Below are 22,276 nucleotides of genomic sequence, written 5' to 3'. Positions count from 1 at the left end.
CCGGTAAGGACACAGGATAAACTCCACATGAGTGATCACAATATTCTCCATCGTTACCATACAACAGACCTAACAAATCGGTCTTGTTACTGATGTGTAGCTGGATGCATCTTTTACAAGACAGAGACTATTCCCTTGTTAATTAAATGTCCCATTATAACAGTCCATGCCATGTACGGCATCCTCCATCCTCCGATTAGGACACAGGATAAGCTCTACATCAGTGATAACAATATTCTCCATCATTATCATACAACAGACCTAACAAATCGGTCTTGTTACTTGTGTGTGGCTGGATGCATCTTTTACAAGGAGTCTATTTCCTTGTTAATTAAATGTCCCATCATGATAGTCCATGCCATGTACGGCATCCTCCATTTCCCGGTAAGGACACAGGATAAGCACTACATCAGTTATAACAATATTCTCCATCGTTACCATACAACAGACCTAAAAAATTGGCCTTGTCACTGATGTGTAGCTGGATGCATCTTTTACAAGAAGAGGTCCATTCCCTTGTTAATAAAATGTCCCATCATAACAGTCCATGCCCTGTACGGCATCCTCCATTCCCTGGTAAGCACACAGGACAAGCTCTACATCAGTGATCACAATATTCTTAATCATTATCATACAACAGACCTAACAAATCGGCATTGTTACTGATGTGTGGCTGGATGCATCTTTTACAAGAAGAGGTCCATTCCCTTGTTAATAAAATGTCCCATTATAACAGTCCATGCCCTGTACGGCATCCTCCATTCCCCGGTAAGGACACAGGATAAGCTCTACATCAGTGATCACAATATTCTCAATCATTACCATACAACAGACCTAAAAAATCGGCCTTGTCACTGATGTGTACCTGGATGTATCTTTTACAAAGAAGAGGTCCATTCCTTTGTTAATTAAATGTCCCATCATAACAGTCCATGCCCTGTGCGGCATCCTCCATTTCCCGGTAAGGACACAGGATAGGCTCCACATCAGTGATTCCGCACCAGGTGTTCAATGTCTAACTCAAGGAGAGAAAATTTTGCTTTTCTTGATCTGAAATGAGATTGCCTTTCTGACCAGAGCCTTGTTCATTCAGGAATAGGCTGCTCTATTCACTACTTTAACTAGATATTAATGATAGTATTAAGGAATAGGTAAGGCCCCGCTGCATCATTCATGCCGATTGAATCCCTAATCTCCATCATGCTGCAGAGGTCCCCCTGCACTGCATTTCCGAGCGATTCACTGCTTCAAGATGATTTAGTAACAAACAAATTAGTTCTGCTAAGCCAATAAAGGGAGAGGCATGTGTTCCCGACCGATAATATATTTCAGAGCTGCTTTACTGGAGGCAAACAAAAGGAAAATTCTGGATATTGATAACACTTGGGATAAATGGAGTGATGGGTCTTTCATGAAATGATGAATAGGGCAATAGCCATAACATAAAGGGGGCTCCGAATCAAAGAACACAGAGAAATATGCACAGAGATCTGTCCCATAACTTTTGTTACAAATAAGTTAAAGACTCCAATTTTACATTATACATTGCATTATGCATGATGGATTGCAATTCACTTCAGAACCTATAGTCACATATGGACATGGTCTTAAAGGAAACCTACCATTTAGAATGGCAGGGGTAAGCTGTAAGTACCGAGCACCAGCTCAGGGTGAGCTGGTGCCGGTAATTACTTTCGATAGTGTTATAAACCGCGGTATCGCGGTTTTAACACCTTTTAAACTTTAGAGCAGGAGAGGCTTCGGCGCTGCGCGCGACCGTGCGCGCGCAACATCTCCGCTATTTCCTATGTAGGCGCGCACAATCGTGCGCACGCATCGCCGAAGCCTGTTCTGGTCTAGAGTTTTAAAAGTGTTAAAACCGCGATACCGCGGTTTATAACACTAACGAAAGTAAGTACCGGCACCAGCTCACCCTGAGCTGGTGCTCGGTACTTACAGCTTACCCCTACCATTCTAAATGGTAGGTTTCCTTTAAAGCCATGTTCTTTTCTATAGAAACATCCAGGGATGTCATCAAAATGCTGTTTTCTACACTATGGGGCTTAACTACTAAGGGTCCGTGGCCGCACTTTCATCGGACTTTCCGATGTTTTTGGGATTTGTGCCACTGGGACAGATATTTAATTGGGGATTGTGTCGCATGCGATCGAATTGTGACGCGGCTGCGCTGGCTTTCATGCGACAGAAATCGGGGGTGGGAGCGACGATCCGACTGATTCGGACTAAGTGCTCTTACATGCACCAGGAAGAAGAATTTGAACTCCGATGGATTTGAGCGGGGAAGCGACACATCCAGGATATCGGGCGCACTTTCGCGAACACCCCATTCAGTGCAGAAATTTGTAATGCGTAAGCCGCGCCAACAAAAAACTGGCGCAGAGCCCCAATTGGTTTTGTCAGACTTGCATTTCGTTTTCACGCACAAACGCATGTTTTTAACCCCGGTTAAGAACCCCGGTTAAGTTTTGCAAGTCACACGCTCGAAAAACGCACCAAACATGTCTCTGGAGACACATCAAAAACGCATTGCTCATGCAATCCCTTTTTTGCGGATGGGTTGTTAGGTGAAAAACCGGCAGGAAGTAGCATGTGGGTACCAACTGAAGAATTGTGTGATTTGACGCAGTAAAGACGCAGATATTAAGGGTCCACGGCCCCACTTTTGTTTGACTTTCCGACGTTTTTGGGTTTTGATAGGTATTTAACAGGGGAATGTGTAAGCCGTGATCAAATTTTGGCGCAGCTGCGCTGGCTTTCATGCGACAGAAATCGGGGGGCGTGCTGTGGGACGATCCGACGGATTCGGACTGAGCGCGGGACTTAACTTTCAAATTGTGTCGTAAGATCAAGCACTTACATGCACCAGGAAGAAGAAGGTGAACTCTGTCAGACCTGAGCGGGGAAGCGACACATGCAGGATATCGGGCGCACGATCTTTGAGAATTTGCGGCACAGTGCACTTTCTGTGAACTCCTCCGGCCGGGTAAGTAAATGTGCCACAATGTGTGTGAACATTTGCTTATGACTCCGAGCAAAAACTGAACAAATATGGAGACAAATATGTACGTTTTTCACGCATTGGACATGCATTGCAGTGATCTGCAACACAAGTGTGAAAGAGGCCTAAGATTTTAACAGAAATCTTTAGTAGGCAAAATGGATCGGAATGAAGTGCGTCCATGAAAAGAAAATGATAAAATACGGATATATCACAACGAATGGAGGCGTGCAATGTCCTTCAATTACAGAAATGTGAACAAGGCCAATAAGTGCAACTTTAAACTAAAAAGGAAGAATAATACTCTTCTTTTCGACATTCTTTTGGCATTTCGGGTACAGATTTTCCTTATTTTTGTAAAAATAAGAGCATTTCTGCCTTCAGCTGATATGAATGAAAACATGATCCTTGAACACAATTTATGTCTCACATATCAGATTGTAAGCACCGCTGCATAACGCGACCGGGCTCCAACTTCTCACCATGACCTTCCAATTACAGAGGAGCTTTCTCCTAGATTGTGACAAATACAGCGTTTTACTGATTCAGACAATGTGGAGATACCATTGCATTTGTCATTTTCACATTTGGAGGAATAACACCCTCTTTATCTCTCTGTAATCAAATGTGTGAAGGGAAAAGAACGGATCGGAGTCTTCTCTGTTCACCCCATTATGACTAATCACAGTTACATGGAGGAAAGTGGGAAAGTGTCAATGTCCTCAGATTTTTACTTGCGTTTCCATTATTACACAACGTAATTGATAATTAGTAAAGTTATGGTGGAGAAGTACGGATTATTTTTTCTATAGGAGGTGAAAACAGGAATATAGTCAGCAATTATAGAGGCCACGGAATCCGGCAATGCGACATTACACAGACACGTTCCATCTGTTTTGGGTAGAGAAAGGGTAATCCATCTTGTATAAACTGATAAACCGTTCCCCAACGATGATCAGAAGAAATTGGAAAATAAAGAGATATTGATATTCAATCAAGTAGTAATTCCATGGAATGCCAAGCAACTGATCATTTTTCCATCCAATTAAAATTAATTTGAAAGGAAATCTACCCTCAAAATCATAGATGATAAACCAGGGACATTACTCATAGATCCAGGCAGTGTGACTGTGGTTATCTTCTTATTTGTTATCCATGGCCTCCTTCCTACTAAAATCTACTTAAAATTATTCGAATGAGGTTGAAGTACTATGGGGGACATTACCAAAGCACATCCCCCTCCCAATGTGTGAGATTACAGTAAGCAAAGGGAGGGGGATGTGCCAAGGGAGAAGGAGGAGTTTGTAACAGCCTGTGATGCTACAGCACGGAGGGGCTCTGTGAACGCCCACGTAGCACCTCTGCCTCATTATTAAGAAAAGCATTGTTTTTCGATATCTCTTAACTATCCATTAAACCCCTTTACCTTACCACCAGAATTTAGTTCCATTAAAAGCGCTTGGACTACTGTAATACTGTATACAATCAGAGTGTATTGTAATAATATGTACATACTTCCCTTCAAATTGTACTTGTTGGGTGTGTTGTTATTATAAAAAATGTTCATTAAAAATATCTGATTTTTTAAAAAAAAGTGCTTAGACTGATCCTCTGGCAACTACTGTATCTAACTCACTCATACGGAGGCAAGATGGGCTTGATACAACGATGGAGCCACTGCTAGTGAATGCTAGAACATGGGCTTACTATATTCCAAACTTTTAGATCCTTATCTCCCCTAATATCTGACATTAGACACGAGTCAGTGAAAGTTAAAAGGCCTAAGATACATTAGGCTACAATCACAGAACGTTTCAGCCCTTCCAACGGAGGTATAAAACATATCCTACTCTATGCACATATAGTGGGATATTTCATCCTGTTCCTCCCCCTCCCTACTAGAAGTGGGAGGAGCAGTGAACATCGGTGACAGCCAGTGATTGGACGCTGTTGATGTTCAGGGCGTTTCCCCCAATGATGTAACGGCCCTATATGGACAGCTACATCACTGAGGATCTCCATGAACATACGCTCAGGGGAGGCTGGAGGAGGGATTCAATACTTTGCATCTGTCCCCCCACATACTCTGCAGAACAAAGGCAAAAAGAAAGTCTCCATCTCACAGTATATTGCTCTGTATACACTTACCATATATGCTGGGAGCTTCCTATAGTATACATTGAGCGTTTATAAAAGACTTGATGTGAATGTAGCCTTATATGGTTTGATTCCAACAAAATCGTCAGATGAGCAAACCTGATAGTCGGGTTTTGGCCTCACGCAGGAGTGGATTAAGACGGCCAAGGGCACTAGGATATATGAAAATTTTGGGTCACCATATGGTACTATAAAAGCTATTTTAGTTCTGCAGTTTGAAGTCTGAGGATTTCTTGGCTGGACGTCCTTTACCTTACTATCTCTGCATGGCAGTATCACACTTGGTGGTTGGCTCAGGTGGTCATGGGCCCCCTAGAAGTCTTGGGCCTTGGATGTCAGCCGAAACCATCCGCCAATTCACCAAACTGACGAACTAGCATGGCAACTACCCATGACTTTGATTGTCGGAAACCAAACGCAGAACCAGACCATCGAGTCTGCTCATCTCTACGTATGAACGAAAACGGATCTTTGTCTCAGGTGAAGGAAAACCAAGCCATGACTCCTATCTAGTATGATACCTTACATGGTCATTCCTGAAAACTCTATTTCTGGTCAGGTTACGAGGCGCTCTGTAAACCTTTGCTATTATTCTTCACATGGTTGCCCCTGACAGTATGGACTGTGGAAGAATGAGAATTGATTGTGAGGGTTTTGGATCAATTTTAGGCCGCAGCTTCTGAGAACTAGTTATCCGATAACCAGTAGCCCATTCACAGAAGTGTCTAAATCATTTATCATCGTGTTTTCTCCAATCTATTAACAAAACTGAATACAGCTGAGTTTTTTTCCCGTTTATCATGGTCATACTTCACATGCACATGTACACATTGTACTGTGCGGGTCAGTGGAGGCGAATGTGATGTATATCTAGATCTTATCTTGGTATCAAAAAAGGTCAAAAGTTAATAAAAGTCAACAAATGGTCTTTGTTATCTGCTGCACTTAAAAAGGTTTATCAATCTTGTCTGTAGAGGAGCCACATGAATCTCCGATGTGGGATAAGTCCAATGGTTTGTGTACAGAGGGGACCTGATCCCTTCATCCTCTTTATATCCGTGAACTTCTTCCATACTTGATTGTGAGCATCCGGAATGTTCCATTCATTCTTTCTAGAATCCTAAATTCTATCAAGTGTGTACAGGGAACCCTTCCCTAATGTGTGTGATAACGGTCTAATGCGAAAGGTAAGAGCCTAATGTGTGTGCTAATGGTCTTACGCAAAACACTTATCAAGTAGAAAGGTGATTGTCTTGGGCTACCCTTCTAAAGGTAGGTCTACATTTAGCTACTATGTTACCATATACAGGCGGTCCCCTACTTAAGGACACCCGACTTACAGACAACCCATAGTTACAGACAGACCCCTCTGCCCACTGTGACCTCTGGTGAAGCTCTCTGGATGCTTTAAAATAGTCCCAGACTGCAATAATCAGCTTAAAATTGTCTGCAATGAAGCTTTATTGATAATTCTTGGTCCTATTACAGCAAAAAAATTTGAAACTCCAATTGTCACTGGGGCAAAAAAAAAAAATTGTCGGGAACTACAATGATAAAATATACAGTTTCGACTTACATACAAATTCAACTTAAGAACAAACCTACAGTCCCTATCTTGTATGTAACCCGGGGACTGCCTGTATATGTACTGATGTACATAAAAATTACATAGAAATCAAAATTATTATAAATCTTCTTATCCATTGCCTCTATCCTTAGAATCAGCTGTTAAAATTATGCTAGTGAACCTGAAGGCTTTACCAGAGCTCCTCCATGCTGCAGCTTCACAGGCACAAGTTCCCACTGCTTCAGTTTGATGGTATCAGACAGAGGGATGGACGGGGGCAGTGTAGCTATAGCAAAGCCTGTGCAGCTACAGCATAGGGGGCTCTGGTAACACCCCCACAGCCTTTCTGACTCATTAGCATAATTTAAATGTTGATTTTTAGAAGAAAAGAAGAATATTACCACTGTCACGGTTCCTACATTTATGACTTAGTGTTTATTATGCGTGATTTTGATGGGAGATTTCTCTTAATATTAAATCACTAGAGACCCAGCAGATTGACCACTATGATTTTCAATAGTAGCTAAGCTGTAGTGACTCCATTTAACCACTAGACAGAGAATGGAGCTGTCCCCTTTATGTTTTATCCTCTGTTTATCTGTTCTTGAAAACGGCTAATCTCTTTGGGTTTTTGGATGTCGGACCTCATCAATTTAATAATCAGGACCTATTCCATAGATATGAGATCAATATTCTTAGTCTGGAAACTCCTTTTAAGAATTTCAAAGAAATCTCAACTTTTAGTTCTATGAAGGCAAGGACTTTAGTGCACCATGGGAGAGGCAACAAAGCTGAGCGCACCAATCCTCATCTAGTTTAACAGTGGGATGAGGACAACGTTAGTCGAGGCTGATTGGGAGGTGCTTTACGGTAAATCGGGTAATAGAGGGTGCATCGGGCAGCTAGTAGCTTGTGGAGCTACTAAAAACAGGAGCTGTGTGTAGGCAATGGCCTTGCAAGGTATCCTGGGAGATATCAGCTCTAAAACCGTCTAGTTATCATCTATATGTCAAAATTTGCCAAAAAAGAGAGCATAAACATCTCGGCATATGACCTCTGACACACGCGTCATCAGTCAGCCATCCCTATTCTCAGCATCGATGCAGGATAAGTAATGAAACTTACAGAAGTTCTTCGGTAAGGGAAAAGTTTCTCTTATGTTTTTTTTTTTAATTAAAATGAATAAAAATTACTAATGTTCATGAAAACTTAAAATAAACTCCTAATTAGAAAATTAATATTTTCTTACTATTTTACGTCTTCTTGAAGTTGAGGCGATGCACGTTTTATAATACCGTCTCTACTGCCAGTAGTAAAAACAGACATAAAGTGTAGCCTTGACGCTGACCACAAATGGCCTTGAAAGTAATTGGTTTTCATCTATTCTGAAATTACCACCCAGACAGAAACCAATAACTGTGGGCGATAAAGTACCATAAACAACATGCTATTTATGAATCGCATAAAAACCTAATTTACTGCGTATAAAATATTTTTCTTACCGGTATCACCCTCTCTATCGGATATGGCGTATGTATGTCTTAGCGCCACTTAACTACCAGTATATCATGTGGCAGAAGACAAATTATGGGAGCAACAATCATTCTCCCTAAATATAATTTTTGCTTCCATCTAAAAAGTACAAGAAAAATATTGCTCAATCAATGACTAACCACAGAGGTGAGCTATCTCAATCATTAATTGGCTAAGAAGGCAGTTTTGGCTAAAAAGTAAAGATTAGTTGAGGATCAGTTGAGGTTCCACCATCTCCATAGACAGGGGGCATCCTCTACACCTAAAGGAGAGGCGGTTCTACCATCACCATAGACAGGGGACATCCTCTACACCTAGAGGAGAGGCGGTTCTACCATCACTATAGACAGGGGGCATCCTCTACACCTAGAGGAGAGGTGGTTCCACCATCTCCATAGACAGGGGACATCCTCTACACCTAGAGGAGAGGAGGTTCTACCATCACCATAGACAGGGGGCATCCTCTACACCTACAGGAGAGGTGGTTCTACCATCGCCATAGACAGGGGGCATCCACTACACCTGGAGGAGAGGCAGTTCTACCATCACCATAGACAGGGGACATCCTCTACACCTAGAGAGGAGGTTCTACCATCACCATAGACAGGGGTATCCTCTACACCTAGAGGAGAGGTGGTTCTACCATCACCAAAGACAGGGGGCATCCTCTACACCTAGAGGAGAGGAGGTTCTACCATCACCATAGACAGGGGTATCCTCTACACCTAAAGGAGAGGCGGTTCTACCATCACCATAGACAGGGGACATCCTCTACACCTAGAGGAGAGGCGGTTCCACCATCACTATAGACAGGGGGCATCCTCTACACCTAGAGGAGAGGTGGTTCCACCATCTCCATAGACAGGGGGCATCCACTACACCTGGAGGAGAGGCGGTTCTACCATCACCAAAGACAGGGGGCATCCACTACACCTAGAGGAGAGGAGGTTCTACCATCACCATAGACAGGGGTATCCTCTACACCTAAAGGAGAGGCAGTTCTACCATCTCCATAGACAGGGGGCATCCTCTACACCTAAAGGAGAGGCAGTTCTACCATCACCATAGACATGGGACATCCTCTACACCTAGAGGAGAGGAGGTTGTACCATCACCATAGACAGGGGGCATCCTCTACACCTAGAGGAGAGGCGGTTCTACCATCACCATAGACAGGGGGCATCCTCTACACCTAGAGGAGAGGCGGTTCTACCATCACCATAGACAGGGGGCATCCTCTACACCTAAAGGAGAGGCAGTTCTACCATCACCATAGACAGGGGGCATCCTCTACACCTAGAAGAGACGCAGCTCTACCATCACCATAGACAGGGGGCATCCTCTACACATACAGGAGAGGAGGTTCTACCATCACCATAGACAGGGGGCATCCTCTACACCTAGAGGAGAGGCGGATCTACCATTCTCATTGACAGAGTCCATTCTGTATGCCTAGAGGAGAGGCATTTCAACCATCACCATAGACAGGGGCAAACTCTACACCTAAAGGAGAAGAGGTTCAACCATTGCCATAGACATGGGGCATCCTCTACACCTAGGGGAGAGGCGGTTCTACCATCACCATAGACTGTTAAAGAAATAAGTTTTTGAAACTCTCTGCCACAGGAGGATGTACTGGCGGACACCTTCTACACATTAAAGAGGGGCCTGGATGCTTTACTTGAGAACAAAAAAAACTAAAGGCGGTCCCCTACTTAAGAACACTCGACTTACATACGACCCCTAGTTACAAACGGACCTCTGGATGTTGGTAATTTATTGTACTTTAGTCCTAGGCTTCAATTAACAGCTATAACAGTTATCAGAGGTGTCTGTAATGAAGCTTTAGTGTTATTCCTGGTTCTTATGACAACCCAACATTTTTTAAATCCAATTGTCACAGAGACCAAAAAAGTTCTGTCTGGGGTTACAATGATAAAATATACAGTTCCGACTTACATACAAATTCAACTTAAGAACAAACCTACAGACCCTATCTTGTATGTAACCCGGGGACTACCTGTAATTGTTAATAGTTAATAATGATAAAGACAGTTATTCTGGGGTTAGGAACAAATAGGCCATTGGGCAGCAGCCTCGTAGCCTTCATTACCCTCCTCTGGATTAACATCGTAGGATTATAGGCTTGACTTAATGGACCTATTGTTTCGACCTTATCCACTATGAAAGGCGTACACTTTGCGTTATGTCACTTCATAAAATGTGCTTTTCTAAAAAAAGCCATAAATAATCTCACCGGAAAGAGATCAAACATTGCGAGGCAATAATAGAAATGTGGTAAAAACGACAACATAAACTAATTGTATATATATAAATATATGGTATATATAAATCCACCAAATATGTTGTAAAACAGGGGTCAGTTACCTTTGGCACGCCAGCTGTTGTGAAATAATAATTCCCAGCATGCCTCATTCCTTTCTCATCCAGAACCAGTGTGCACGATGTAGTCTCACAACAGCTGGAGCGCCGAAGGTTCCTGACCCCTGTTCCGAAAGAAGCAAAATCTCTGCATATTCCATCCTTTGTCTTATCCCGTGATTTTTTTTTTCGGCAGCTTAATATAATCCTCATGTGTAGCTTTTTTATGCCACAAATTGTGACCGTATGAAAGTGAATACATGTTTCCTCTGTAACTTTACCCCCAAAGGCTTAAGTTGGCGTCAACTCTTTAGAGACCTATGAAATTTGTCAACCTCCCGGTAGAGAGAGCCTGACTACTACGGTACGCTGCCCATGTTTCCCAGCCTGGAACTGGTCCAAGTCCGGTTTCCCACTACAGAAGCCGCTATCAGCTCCTTGCTGAGGTTTAAACAGCTGTCAGCAAGTAGGTTTGCTGGCCCTGCATTTCTTCACCCTTGGCTAGACTTTAAAAAAAAAAGAAGTTGTTTTATGTATCAGGGGCGAGCTTGAAGGGATCCAAGTCACCGAGTAGAGAAGTAAAAGTGACACACTGTGAGATCGTATTTGCATGTCATTATACCGAGCGCCCGGCCGCAGCCGTCACTGCCTTATACTGCAGGATTATGTGGTGAAAACCATTTTAGTATCTATCCGACACAAGGGGAATTTTGCAAACTTTAAATTATTCATTGAAAAGCGCCATGTTTTTCACGCCGTAAGGGCAAAAAAACTCCCAAAAACAAACAAACATAAAACTGCCGAGAGCCTTCATATCATTCTGCCGCTTTTCTATATTTCTCCAATGTGCATAAATTCATCCGAAATCCAAAGGAAGCTCCACAACCTTCAACGCGGCCTCTGATTCTTTCTGCCGAGTCAGTGAAAAACTGGATACTTAGGTCCGAATTTACATATTTACGAACATCTTCCCACCATTTAATGCCTCTCAGCCTTCCGTGACCTTCTTTGCCTATTATCCGCAGATGTATCCAATGACAGAAAACTACTTAATAGGATTCCTACAATTTTATGATATGCTAATGACTAAACTTGCGGATTTCCAGTCTGGTAATAGCTGGGTAGATGTATTTCAGGAGTGGAGGGTTGTATATCTGTCCGAGCTGACAGTGAGAAATTTCAAGTGTCAGATAGAAGCGGATGTGGAAAGATTCCTTCTCCTACAAGATGGATAAGACTTGATGATCTTCCGCTTCCAGCTGATGTCAGTGCATCTGCGAGAGACTTCCCCGACTCTCGGCCAGAGGAAGGGGAGGGAGGTGTTCATAATTATGTAGATTAGGAGCGCCGAGCATCTCAGTAGTTACACTCTAGAGCATGGGAACTTCACTTTAAAGGGAACCTGTCACCAGGAGACCCATTTTTAGCATTTTTGTATAAAAAATAGGTTTTACAGAAAAAAAAGATATGTTATATTGTACCTTTCATTAGCATCTGCTGTGTGACTAGGTTCCCCTCCACCCTTGGGAAACATGTGACCTTTTCAAATATATGAATAACTCCCAACACTTGGGATTGGCTGTCGAAGAGCAGGGGGCGTCGCTAAGCCAAGTGATGTGTGTTTTCATATATTTGAAAAGGTCACATGGAGAAGCTGTTTCCCAAGGGTGGGGGGGAACTGCTCCTTTCCAGCCCCTCCCAAAAGGCAACTGCCTAGTCACACAGCACATGCTAATGAAAGGTACAATATAACATATCTTTTTTCTGTAAAACCAATTTTTTATTTTTTTCTCCACATTTCCACAGTTTTTAATTAGAATTAGAAATTTAAGTAGAAAATAACTGACTTTATTAGTTAAAAAAAACACCTACCTGTAATTGAGCTCAGATCAAAAATACCAAGGAAACCTGTCATCAGGAGCCCTTTTTCTGGCTCCACCATGTCCCCATAGAGCAGGGGTAGGGAACCTACGGCTCGGGAGCCAGATATGGCTCTTTTGTTGGCTGCATCTGGCTCTCAGACAGATCTTTAATAAATAGTGAGGGCTGTGTGTCTTAGACTGATCACTGGACACAGGCAGCAATGTTACATCTGCCTATGTCCTTTGTACGTCCTAGGCGCCATCGCCACCATCATCTAAGACTGGGTCAAAGAGAAGAGCATGGTAGTGATGAGGAACTGGCTGCAGGGAGCACTGGTAAGTGCATTTTTTTTTTTGCTGTGACTACCTATCTACTTGGGGGCATGTGCTGTGGCTACCTATCTACTTGGGGCATGTGCTGTGGCTACCTATCTACTTAGGGGCATGTGCTGTGGCTACCTATCTACTTGGGGGCATGTGCTGTGACTACCTATCTACTGGGAGGCATGTGATGTGGCTACCTATCTACTGGGGGCATGTACTGTGGCAACCTATCTACTTGAGGGCATGTGCTGTGGCTACCTATATACTGGAGGACATGTGTTTTGGCTACCTATCTATTTGGGGGCATGTGCTGTGGCTACCTATCTACTGGGAGTATGTGCTGTGGCTACCTATCTACTGGGAGGCATGTGTTGTGGCTACCTATCTACTGGGGGCATGTGCTGTGGCTACCTATATACTGGAGGACATGTGTTTTGGCTACCTATATACTGGAGGATATGTGCTTTGGCTACCTATCTATTTGGGGGCATGTGCTGTGGCTACCTATCTACTGGGAGTATGTGCTGTGGCTACCTATCTACTGGGAGTATGTGCTGTGGCTACCTATCTACTGGGGGCATGTGCTGGGACTACCTCTATACTGGGAAGCATGTGCTGTGGCTACCTATTTACTGGGGGGCATGTGCTGTGGCTACCTATTTACTTGGGGGCATGTGCTATGGCTACCTATTTACTGGGAGTATGTGCTGTATCTACCTATATACTGGGGGTATGTGCTGGGGCTTCCTACCTGCTAGGATGCATGTGCTGGGACTACCTATCTACTGGGAGGCATGTGGTGGGTGTCAGGATTTGGAGTAGTGAACCCCCTGGACCACCGCGGATGATGATGTAAGCAGACACCTGGGACCGGAATTTAAGTGGCACCCAGTCTTCACCAGAGCCCGCTGCAAAGCAGGATGGTCCCGCTGCAGCGTGGTGCCACCAGGTCGTTCCATAGGCGCGTCTTGTCCATGGTGGTAGCCAAGGTCGAGGTGCAGGATCACTAGGCAGTCTCGTGGTCAGGAACAGGTAGACGGTCAAGGCAGGCAGCAATGATGCAAGGTCGGGGATGGAGCAAGACGTCAGGGCTGGCAGTTAAGGAGCAGAATCAGGAGCACTGTGGAAAGCTTCCTCATAGCACTAAGATCCGGCAGGGAATCCTGGGAGCCGTTGGTCTTTATAGGAACCCAGGAAGTGAGCAGCGGCAATCAGCAGCACGCTGGTCCTTCAAATCCGTGATTGCCGGCACGTGCGCACTGGCCAGCCCGGACGTGTAGGAACGTGGAGAGGTGAGTGAGCTCGGAAAGGGGCGCCGCCACGGAGAGGGGCACGGGTGTGTCTGTGATTCGAGAAGTAGTTCGCAGGGGCACCCGTGACACAGGGACTACCTATCTACTGGGGGGCATGTGCATATTGTACGGCTCTTACGGAATAACATTTTAAAATATGTGGCATTCATGGCTCTCTCAGCCAAAAAGGTTCCTGACCCCTGCCATAGAGCATAGTATACACATTGCCAAAGAGTTTTTATAGTAAAATAGTTTTTTTTCCAAAAAATAGATCAGTTCGATCAAAGTTTACCCTTCTGTATGCAGAGTTGTGTCCCTAGTCCCATGGGAGTGGCCAGCGAGGAGCGGGCCGGACATGTATGATGTCCTGATGGGGCAAGCAACGGGGTGGAGGATATATGGGGGACATGGGAGTTTTTTCCTTTATTCGATGCATGATGGAGCGATTTCTAGAGGGCGGGAACTGCTACTCACTGGCCGCTCCCATGGGACTAGGGACACAGCTCTGCATACAGAAAGGTAAACTTTCATCTAAATTTTGATCTATAAAAACTCTTTGGCAATGGAGACATGGGGGAGCCAGATAAAGTGCTCCTGATGACAGGTTCCCATTTAAAGTGGCTGATTTCCTTTAAAGACAATCTACCATCAAAATCCATCATGATAAACCAGGGACATTACTCATAGATCCAGGCACCGCGACTGTGGTTATCTTCTTATATTTGTTATCCATGTCCTCCTTCCTACTAAAATCAACTTTTTTTTATTGTATTCAACAATTATGCTAATGAGTCAGAAAGGCTACTGGGGGTGTTACCAGAGCCCCTCAGTGCTGCAGATTCACAAGCTGTTACACTTTCCCTTCCACTGTGAGCTGAAACATCCACTGCTGCTGAGGTTACATCAGGCAGGGGGAAGGGTGAAGTGCTTTGGGAGCAGAACGGAGGGTGAAAGGCCCCAGTAGCCTCTCAGGTTCATTAGTATAAATTTAAAGTGGTTAACCAAGGGTATAGAAAAACACATTGGTGGCCGGGATGGGGCGAGTTAAAAAAAATAAACACATACTTTTCTCCCGGCATCCAGTGCTGCGATCTCTATGGTCCGTGCCCCATGTAAACAAACAGGGGCATGGAAGCCTTCAGCTTCAGGGCAGCGTGGCTTCCGTGCCCGTGTTTATTTACATGGGGCACAGACTGTAGGGATGGCAGCGCAGGGCACTGGGAGGGCGGCAGGAGGTAAGTACTTTTTTTTTTTAACCCGCAACATTCCGGACATCAATGTGTTTTTCTATACCCCTTCAAAATTTGATTTTAGAATTTGTATAAGAAATATAAGATAAGGTTACCACAAGCTATTATACCTCCTGTGTCCCTTCTTCCTCATAGACTGTAAGCTCTTGTGTCACCCCCTCATCCTCATAGACTGTAAGCTCTTGTGTCACCTCCTCATCCTCATAGACTGTAAGCTCTTGTGTCACCCCCTCATCCTCATAGACTGTAAGCTCTTGTGTCACCCCCTCATCCTCATAGACTGTAAGCTCTTGTGTCAACCCTCATCCTCATAGATTGTAAGCTCTTGTGTCACCCCCCTCACCCTCATAGACTGTAAGCTCTTGTGTCACCCCGTCATCCTCATAGATTGTAAGCTCTTGTGTCAACCCTCATCCTCATAGACTGTAAGCTCTTGTGTCACCCCCTCATCCTCATAGACTGTAAGCTCTTCTGTCACCCCTCATAGACTGTAAGCTCTTGTGTCACCTCCTCATCCTCATAGACTGTAAGCTCTTGTGTCACCCCCTCATCCTCATAGACTGTAAGCTCTTGTGTCACCCCCTCATCCTCATAGACTGTAAGCTCTTGTGTCAACCCTCATCCTCATAGATTGTAAGCTCTTGTGTCACCCCCCTCACCCTCATAGACTGTAAGCTCTTGTGTCACCCCGTCATCCTCATAGATTGTAAGCTCTTGTGTCAACCCTCATCCTCATAGACTGTAAGCTCTTGTGTCACCCCCTCATCCTCATAGACTGTAAGCTCTTCTGTCACCCCTCATAGACTGTAAGCTCTTGTGTCACCCCCTCATCCTCATAGACTGTAAGCTCTTGTGTCACCCCCTCATCCTCATAGACTGTAAGCTCTTGTGTCACCCCCTCATCCTCATAGACTGTAAGCTCTTGTGTCACCCCCTCATCCTCATAGACTGTAAGCTCTTGTGTCAACCCTCATCCTCATAGATTGTAAGCTCTTGTGTCACCCCCCTCACCCTCATAGACTGTAAGCTCTTGTGTCACCCCGTCATCCTCATAGATTGTAAGCTCTTGTGTCAACCCTCATCCTCATAGACTGTAAGCTCTTGTGTCACCTCCTCATCCTCATAGACTGTAAGCTCTTGTGTCACCCCCTCATCCTCATAGACTGTAAGCTCTTGTGTCAACCCTCATCCTCATAGATTGTAAGCTCTTGTGTCACCCCCCTCACCCTCATAGACTGTAAGCTCTTGTGTCACCCCGTCATCCTCATAGATTGTAAGCTCTTGTGTCAACCCTCATCCTCATAGACTGTAAGCTCTTGTGTCACCCCCTCATCCTCATAGACTGTAAGCTCTTCTGTCACCCCTCATAGACTGTAAGCTCTTGTGTCACCCCCTCATCCTCATAGACTGTAAGCTCTTGTGTCACCCCCTCATCCTCATAGACTGTAAGCTCTTGTGTCACCCCCTCATCCTCATAGACTGTAAGCTCTTGTGTCACCCCCTCATCCTCATAGACTGTAAGCTCTTGTGTCACCCCCTCATCCTCATAGACTGTAAGCTCTTGTGTCACCCCCTCATCCTCATAGACTGTAAGCTCTTGTGTCCCCCCTCATCCTCATAGACTGTAAGCTCTTGTGTCTCCCCCTCATCCTCATAGACTGTAAGCTCTTGTGTCCCCCTCATTCTCATAGACTGTAACCTCTTGTGTCACCCCCTCATCCTCATAGACTGTAACCTCTTGTGTCACCCCCTCATCCTCATAGACTGTAAGCTCTTGTGTCATCCCCTCGTCCTTATAGACTGTAAGCTCTTGTGTCACCCCATCATCCTCATAGACTGAAAGCTCTTGTGTCACCCCCTCATCCTCATAGACTGTAAGCTCTTGTGTCACCCCCTCATCCTTATAGACTGTAAGCTCTTGTGTCACCCCCACATCCTCATAGACTGTAAGCTCTTGTGTCACCCCTCATCCTCATAGACTGTAAGCTCTTGTGTCACCCCCTTATCCTCATAGACTGTAAGCTCTTGTGTCACCCCTCATCCTCATAGACTGTAAGCTCTTGTGTCACCCCATCATCCTTATAGACTGTAAGCTCTTGTGTCACCCCCCTCATCCTCATAGACTGTAAGCTCTTGTGTTACCCTCTCATCCTCATAGACTGTAAGCTCTTGTGTCACCCCCTCATCCTTATAGACTGTAAGCTCTTGTGTCACCCCCTCATCCTTATAGACTGTAAGCTCTTGTGTCACCCCATCATCCTTATAGACTGTAAGCTCTTGTGTCACCCCCCTCATCCTCATAGACTGTAAGCTCTTGTGTCACCCCCACATCCTCATAGACTGTAAGCTCTTGTGTCAACCCTCATCCTCATAGATTGTAAGCTCTTGTGTCACCCCCCTCACCCTCATAGACTGTAAGCTCTTGTGTCACCCCGTCATCCTCATAGATTGTAAGCTCTTGTGTCAACCCTCATCCTCATAGACTGTAAGCTCTTGTGTCACCCCCTCATCCTCATAGACTGTAAGCTCTTCTGTCACCCCTCATAGACTGTAAGCTCTTGTGTCACCCCCTCATCCTCATAGACTGTAAGCTCTTGTGTCACCCCCTCATCCTCATAGACTGTAAGCTCTTGTGTCACCCCCTCATCCTCATAGACTGTAAGCTCTTGTGTCACCCCCTCATCCTCATAGACTGTAAGCTCTTGTGTCACCCCCTCATCCTCATAGACTGTAAGCTCTTGTGTCACCCCCTCATCCTCATAGACTGTAAGCTCTTGTGTCACCCCATCATCCATATAGACTGTAAGCTCTTGTGTCACCCCCCTCATCCTCATAGACTGTAAGCTCTTGTGTCACCCCATCATCCTTATAGACTGTAAGCTCTTGTGTCACCCCCCTCATCCTCATAGACTGTAAGCTCTTGTGTTACCCTCTCATCCTCATAGACTGTAAGCTCTTGTGTCACCCCCTCATCCTTATAGACTGTAAGCTCTTGTGTCACCCCCTCATCCTTATAGACTGTAAGCTCTTGTGTCACCCCATCATCCTTATAGACTGTAAGCTCTTGTGTCACCCCCCTCATCCTCATAGACTGTAAGCTCTTGTGTCACCCCCACATCCTCATAGACTGTAAGCTCTTGTGTCACCCCTCATCCTCATAGACTGTAAGCTCTTGTGTCACCCCCTTATCCTCATAGACTGTAAGCTCTTGTGTCACCCCTCATCCTCATAGACTGTAAGCTCTTGTGTCACCCCATCATCCTTATAGACTGTAAGCTCTTGTGTCACCCCCCTCATCCTCATAGACTGTAAGCTCTTGTGTTACCCTCTCATCCTCATAGACTGTAAGCTCTTGTGTCACCCCCTCATCCTTATAGACTGTAAGCTCTTGTGTCACCCCCTCATCCTTATAGACTGTAAGCTCTTGTGTCACCCCATCATCCTTATAGACTGTAAGCTCTTGTGTCACCCCCCTCATCCTCATAGACTGTAAGCTCTTGTGTCACCCCCACATCCTCAAAGACTGTAAGCTCTTGTGTCAACCCTCATCCTCATAGATTGTAAGCTCTTGTGTCACCCCCCTCACCCTCATAGACTGTAAGCTCTTGTGTCACCCCGTCATCCTCATAGATTGTAAGCTCTTGTGTCAACCCTCATCCTCATAGACTGTAAGCTCTTGTGTCACCCCCTCATCCTCATAGACTGTAAGCTCTTCTGTCACCCCTCATAGACTGTAAGCTCTTCTGTCACCCCCTCATCCTCATAGACTGTAAGCTCTTGTGTCACCCCCTCATCCTCATAGACTGTAAGCTCTTGTGTCACCCCCTCATCCTCATAGACTGTAAGCTCTTGTGTCACCCCCTCATCCTCATAGACTGTAAGCTCTTGTGTCACCCCCTCATCCTCATAGACTGTAAGCTCTTGTGTCACCCCATCATCCTTATAGACTGTAAGCTCTTGTGTCACCCCCCTCATCCTCATAGACTGTAAGCTCTTGTGTTACCCTCTCATCCTCATAGACTGTAAGCTCTTGTGTCACCCCCTCATCCTTATAGACTGTAAGCTCTTGTGTCACCCCATCATCCTTATAGACTGTAAGCTCTTGTGTCACCCCCCTCATCCTCATAGACTGTAAGCTCTTGTGTCACCCCCACATCCTCATAGACTGTAAGCTCTTGTGTCACCCCTCATCCTCATAGACTGTAAGCTCTTGTGTCACCCCCTTATCCTCATAGACTGTAAGCTCTTGTGTCACCCCTCATCCTCATAGACTGTAAGCTCTTGTGTCACCCCATCATCCTTATAGACTGTAAGCTCTTGTGTCACCCCCCTCATCCTCATAGACTGTAAGCTTTTGTGTTACCCTCTCATCCTCATAGACTGTAAGCTCTTGTGTCACCCCCTCATCCTTATAGACTGTAAGCTCTTGTGTCACCCCCTCATCCTTATAGACTGTAAGCTCTTGTGTCACCCCCTCATCCTCATAGACTGTAAGCTCTTGTGTCACCCCCTCATCCTCATAGACTGTAAGCTCTTGTGTCACCCCCTCATCCTCATAGACTGTAAGCTCTTGTGTCACCCCCTCATCCTCATAGACTGTAAGCTCTTGTGTCACCCCATCATCCTTATAGACTGTAAGCTCTTGTGTCACCCCCCTCATCCTCATAGACTGTAAGCTCTTGTGTTACCCTCTCATCCTCATAGACTGTAAGCTCTTGTGTCACCCCCTCATCCTTATAGACTGTAAGCTCTTGTGTCACCCCATCATCCTTATAGACTGTAAGCTCTTGTGTCACCCCCCTCATCCTCATAGACTGTAAGCTCTTGTGTCACCCCCACATCCTCATAGACTGTAAGCTCTTGTGTCACCCCTCATCCTCATAGACTGTAAGCTCTTGTGTCACCCCCTTATCCTCATAGACTGTAAGCTCTTGTGTCACCCCTCATCCTCATAGACTGTAAGCTCTTGTGTCACCCCATCATCCTTATAGACTGTAAGCTCTTGTGTCACCCCCCTCATCCTCATAGACTGTAAGCTCTTGTGTTACCCTCTCATCCTCATAGACTGTAAGCTCTTGTGTCACCCCCTCATCCTTATAGACTGTAAGCTCTTGTGTCACCCCCTCATCCTTATAGACTGTAAGCTCTTGTGTCACCCCATCATCCTTATAGACTGTAAGCTCTTGTGTCACCCCCCTCATCCTCATAGACTGTAAGCTCTTGTGTCACCCCCACATCCTCATAGACTGTAAGCTCTTGTGTCACCCCTCATCCTCATAGACTGTAAGCTCTTGTGTCACCCCCTCATCCTCATAGACTGTAAGCTCTTGTGTCACCCCTCATCCTCATAGACTGTAAGCTCTTGTGTCACCCCCTCATCCTCATAGACTGTAAGCTCTTGTGTCACCCCCACATCCTCATAGACTGTAAGCTCTTGTGTCACCCCTCATCCTCATGGACTGTAAGCTCTTGTGTCAACCCCTCATCCTCATAGACTGTAAGCTCTTGTGTCACCCCCTCATCCTCATAGACTGTAAGCTCTTGTGTCACCCCCTCATCCTCATAGACTGTAAGCTCTTGTGTCACCCCCTCATCCTCATACTGTAAGCTCTTGTGTCACCCCCTCATCCTCATAGACTGTAAGCTCTTGTGTCACCTCTCATCCTCATAGACTGTAAGCTCTTGTGTCAACCCCTCATCCTCAGAGACTGTAAGCTCTTGTGTCACCCCCTCATCCTCATAGACTGTAAGCTCTTGTGTCACCCCCTCATCCTCATACTGTAAGCTCTTGTGTCACCCCCTCATCCTCATAGACTGTAAGCTCTTGTGTCACCTCTCATCCTCATAGCCTGTAAGCTCTTGTGTCACCCCCTCATCCTCATAGACTGTAAGCTCCTGTGTCACCCCTCATCCTCATAGACTGTAAGCTCTTGTGTCCCCCCTCATCCTCATAGACTGTAAGCTCTTGTGTCACCCCCTCATCCTCATAGACTGTAAGCTCTTGTGTCACCCCCTCATCCTCATAGACTGTAAGCTCTTGTGTCACCCCCTCATCCTCATAGACTGTAATTATTACTACAGTCATGGTGCTGGATCTATGAGTTTATCATGCTTGAATTTGAGGATAGATTTCAGGTCTCTTTTTTAATTATTTGTGACTGGACGTACTGTAGTTTGATAACGAAACCATATAATAAAATTTCTCCTCTGTGGTTTTTGCATTTTCTTTAGTCGTCCTTTAGTTTTTATTATGTGTCACTAAGAAATGAATGATGTGATTGTTTACCTCAAGTTTTATTAAAAAAAATCTACACAACAACAAAACTAAGTAAAGCCAGAGATAATGGTTTACAATTACAGGAAGGAAGACAACTCTCCGCCAAACGGTCTTAGAAGTGCGCAATTAATAATCGTGTTATAGCTGTGGACAGAAGCTTCATTCTGGAGGAGGGACGTCATGGAGGGAATATAAAAGCCAAGCTGCTCTGATAATTATCTCCATAGCTCTGCTACCCCGGGGCCACACACAAGCACAAACAACTCTGGTATCCTATCGGAATTACACAACACACTTAAAGGGAACCTGTCACCAGGGACCTCGTTTTCACTAAAGACAGGTCACAGACGCCCATTACAGCTGTGTTGCACAGATGTCTTTCTGCCTTCTCTAAGCATTTGCATTACAATATAATTGTGTAACTTACATTGCACCCTGACAGAATCCTCTGTGTAGTCCCAGGGGTAGGGCTTTGGCTTGGTTGCATTTCAAAAAACATCATGTGACTTGTCTGTGCTGCAGACTCCTCAGCTCTTGGCCCCCACCTTTGTGCTCCTGTACAGCTCCTCCCTCCTGCTCCTTCACATAGCTCACAGCCTGGTGAGCTAACATC

General features: G+C 45.0%; 1 protein-coding gene across 1 annotated transcript in view; it reads right to left on the bottom strand.

Moving 5' to 3' along the window:
* Positions 1-22,276, bottom strand: part of STK39 (serine/threonine kinase 39) — a 279,238-nt gene that overhangs the window by 41,799 nt on the left and 215,163 nt on the right. The window lies entirely within an intron of this gene.

This window comes from Engystomops pustulosus, chromosome 8 (assembly GCF_040894005.1).
Source record: "Engystomops pustulosus chromosome 8, aEngPut4.maternal, whole genome shotgun sequence".
Taxonomy (NCBI): domain Eukaryota; kingdom Metazoa; phylum Chordata; class Amphibia; order Anura; family Leptodactylidae; genus Engystomops; species Engystomops pustulosus.
The sequence above is the reverse complement of the archived record's forward strand: the minus strand, read 5'-3'. Positions and strand labels throughout refer to the sequence as shown.